The sequence below is a fragment of the Triticum aestivum genome, chromosome 5B (genome assembly GCF_018294505.1).
Source record: "Triticum aestivum cultivar Chinese Spring chromosome 5B, IWGSC CS RefSeq v2.1, whole genome shotgun sequence".
NCBI lineage: Eukaryota > Viridiplantae > Streptophyta > Magnoliopsida > Poales > Poaceae > Triticum > Triticum aestivum.
This window is the reverse complement of record NC_057807.1, coordinates 160,660,476-160,664,830: the sequence shown is the minus strand read 5'-3', so window position 1 is coordinate 160,664,830 and position 4,355 is coordinate 160,660,476.

Sequence of the window (4,355 nt, the reverse complement as noted above, 5' to 3'; positions counted from 1 at the left end):
CTTGGTCACTTTGAGCTCATTATGATGATGCATTACCGAGTGGGCCCAGAGATACCTCTCCGTCATACGGAGTGACAAATCCCAATCTCGATCCGTGTCAACCCAACAGACACTTTCGGAGATACCTGTAGTGCACCTTTATAATCACCCAGTTACGTTGTGACGTTTGATACACCCAAAACACTCTTACGGTATCCGGGAGTTACACGATCTCATGGTCTAAGGAAGAGATACTTGACATTGAAAAAGCTCTAGCAAACGAACTACACGATCTTGTGCTATGCTTAGGATTGGGTCTTGTCCATCACATCATTCTCCTAATGATGTGATCCCGTTATCAACGACATCCAATGTCCATAGCCAGGAAACCATGACTATCAGTTGATCAACGAGCTAGTCAACTAGAGGCTCACTAGGGACATGTTATGGTCTATGTATTCACACGTGTATTACGATTTTTGGATAATACAGTTATAGCATGAATAAAAGACTATTATCATGAACAAAGAAATATAATAATAACACTTTTATTATTGCCTCTAGGGCATATTTCCAACACCTGGGTGGGGCATCATTGTTTTGACCTACTTCCGCTGCTGGTTGCTTGGGCTATTGCGGAAATGGTACAGTGGCAGTGGCTGGTTGCTTGGGCTGTTGCGGAGATGGTACTGTGGCAGTGGCTGGTTGCTTGGGCTGTTGCGGAGATGGTACAGTGGTAGTGGCTGGTTGCTTGGGCTGTTGCTTGGGCTGTTGCGGAGGCGGTACAGTGACATGATGATTGTTGGGCTGCTCCGGATGCTTGGGCTGTTGCGCAAAAGGTTCAGTTGCAGCCCCATCAGACATGCCTGCAGCAGAAGTCCCCCCTAGTACACTGAAACTGATGCCTTCACCTTCAGCTCTCTGTCCATGAATGCTGCACTCAGCTTTGTGTGCCTCAGACAACATTAGGCCCATCCGCTTGAAGTACATGCCTTGCAAGACCCTCCCAAATGAGCTGAATGCAGCATTAAGTTCTCTGGCATGGAGCTCTTTGTGCTTGTTAAATATGACTTGCGTCTGTGGGGGCAACTGCAATGTGCGGAAACAATGGCGTTAGATTGGTAGGGACAATAGTTTGTAACATGCCAGTGAGATGAAGGTGCAAAAAATATGAAAAAGGAAAAAAGGAAAACAATGAGTTGCGAGAAAAAAACCCACATCTAACTCCTCGATTGTTGGCAATGCATGGAGCCACTCCTCCAAAGAGCCGCACACATCGTCACCACTCTCCGTGTTAGATGGATGCTGCTCATGCACATGCTCTGCGCTACCATTGGTACCCCCTATACTGGCGTGAGGTGGGCTTTGAGAACCCGCATCTGCTCCCACATGTACATTTGCTTGCATGTGTGAGCTCTCAGGCACATCTACAGTGTGAGTTGCGCCCCCAACAACACCCCCTTGTGTTGGGGAACGTAGCAGAAATTCAAAATTTTCCTACGTGTCACCAAGATCTATCTATGGAGAAACTAGCAACGAGGGAAGGAGAGTGCATCTACATACCCTTGTAGATCGTTAAGCGGAAGCGTTCAAGTGAACGGGGTTGATGGAGTCGTACTCGTCGTGATTCAAATCACCGATGATCAAGTGCCGAACGCACGGCACCTCCGCGTTCAACACACATACAGCCCGGTGACGTCTCCCAAGCCTTGATCCAGCAAGGAGAGAGGGAGAGGTTGAGGAAGACTCCATCCAGCAGCAGCACAACGGCGTGGTGGTGGTGGAGGAGCGTGGCAATCCTGCAGGGCTTCGCCAAGCACCGCGAGAGAGGAGGAGTACTTGTGAGAGGGGGAGGGCTGCACCAGAACTTCGTCTGAAGCTCCCATGCGCCTCCCCACTATATATAGGGGTGGAGGGGCTGGTTTCTTGCCCTCCAAGTCCATTGGGGTGTTGGCCAAGGTGGGAGGAAAGAAATCCCATCATTTCCTTCCCCACCGATTGTTATCCCCCCTTTTTAGGGATCTTGATCTTATCCCTTCGGGATATGATCTTATTCCTTCTAAGGGGGGATCTTGTTGCGCCTTGACCAGGGGTGTGGGGCCTTGCCCCCACTACCCACGTTCATGTGGGTCCCCCCATGCAGGTGGGCCCCACTCCGGAACCTTCTAGAACCTTCCCGGTACAATACCGAAAAAACCTGAACATTTTCCGGTGGCTAAAATAGGACTTCCCATATATAAATCTTTACCTCCGGACCATTCCGAAACTCCTCGTGACGTCCGGGATCTCATCCGGGACTCCGAACAACATTCGGTAACCACATACAAACTTCCTTTATAACCCTAGCGTCATCGAACCTTAAGTGTGTAGACCCTACGGGTTTGGGAGACATGTAGACATGACCAAGACGTTCTCCGGTCAATAACCAACAGCGGGATCTGGATACCCATGTTGGCTCCCACATGTTCCACGATGATCTCATCGGATGAACCACGATGTCAAGGACTCAGTCGATCCCGTATACAATTCCCTTTGTCTAGCGGTATGTTACTTGCCCGAGATTCGATCGTCGGTATCCAATACCTTGTTCAATCTCGTTACCGGCAAGTCACTTTACTCGTTCCGTAACACATCATCCCGTGATCAACTCCTTGGTCACATTGCGCATATGATGATGTCCTACCGAGTGGGCCCAGAGATACCTCTCCGTTTACACGGAGTGACAAATCCCAGTCTCGATCCGCATAAAACAATAGATACTTTCGGAGATACCTGTAGTGCACCTTTATAGTCACCCAGTTACGTTGTGACGTTTGATACACCCAAAGCACTCCTACGGTATCCAGGAGTTACACGCTCTCATGGTCAAAGGAAGAGATACTTGACATTGGCAAAGCTCTAGCAAACGAACTACACGATCTTTGTGCTAGGCTTAGGATTGGGTCTTGTCCATCACATCATTCTCCTAATGATGTGATCCCGTTATCAACGACATCCAATGTCCATAGCCAGGAAACCATGACTATCTGTTGATCACAACGAGCTAGTCAACTAGAGGCTCACTAGGGACATATTGTGGTCTATGTATTCACACGTGTATTACGATTTCCGGATAATACAGTTATAGCATGAATAAAAGACAATTATCATGAACAAGGAAATATAATAATACTTTTATTATTGCCTCTAGGGCATATTTCCAACACCTTGGTCGCTGATTTCCGGCAATTCCTCTGTGACATGTTCACTAGTAGCTCCTTGGTGATGTTGATCTACATATGACATGAACTCAACTACTGCGTACGGTGTACTGGTCCTGAACTGCATTACAAAGAAGAGAAAATAAGTAAGAATTGCAACAGACAAATGTCTTCTATATAAAAAAAAGCAAGGTCTTTCAGTTTCAATCACTTACAGGACGCTTCCCAAACCCATCATCTAGGGTGTCCACTGCAACAACAGCATAAAAGTCCATTTCATGAACGAAACAAGCTCTAGGAAGCGAGTAGTTGATGGTGTGATCAACTATGCATCCTCTTGGCACATCAAGATGGTCCATATAAATTATCTGCAAAAAAGACACAAAAAAGAAAAGAAAACATCAGCACCTCAAGAAAAAGATTTGTTGTTGCGGGATAAAAGGAGTGGGATGTTACAGGAATCAAGGGTGTACCGGAAGCATTGATAGACATCCACCGATGAGAAATTTCCCTCTACCCTCATTCCTCCTATCCTGGTATTTTTTAACTTCTCTCATCACATCACACAGGATATGCTCATCCCACTCAAACTCATGGACCATGCTCATATCTCGTAGGGTGTAAAGATAATCTAGGGGGATCATGTTTCCTGTCCCAGGAGCTAGGACCAAAGCCAGGCACAGTAATACCCATGACCTCTCGATGGTGTCATCATCATCTGCTTTTGATAAGACAGAAACTGCGTTGGGTATCGGAGCCCTATCCCCGCCGCGCAGATAAACTTCACGGAAATCAGCTTTGCCCCTCTTCCCGAACTCTATCGATTTGCTACCAGATGGGACATTGAATATCTTCTTAACCATGTCTTTTGAAAAGTGGATCTCCTTGTGGTCATTAATCCTGCAATTCACAAAAAGAAACAATAGATGTTGCGAGAATAAAGAAAACAAAAGGTGTTATGCAACAGGAAAGAAATACAAAAAAAGCAAAAGATTACATACTTCAGCACACGATTCTTAGGGTCAATGTTCATAATAATGAAATCAAGAAGCTCTTCGGGAGGAGGGACCAAAGGAGATATAAACAACAAATCCCCGAAGCTGGACTTGCTTATTACATCTCTCTTTTTCCCTTTGATGTTATTGGCTATTTCGCGCAGCCGCTTTGCTGACCAAC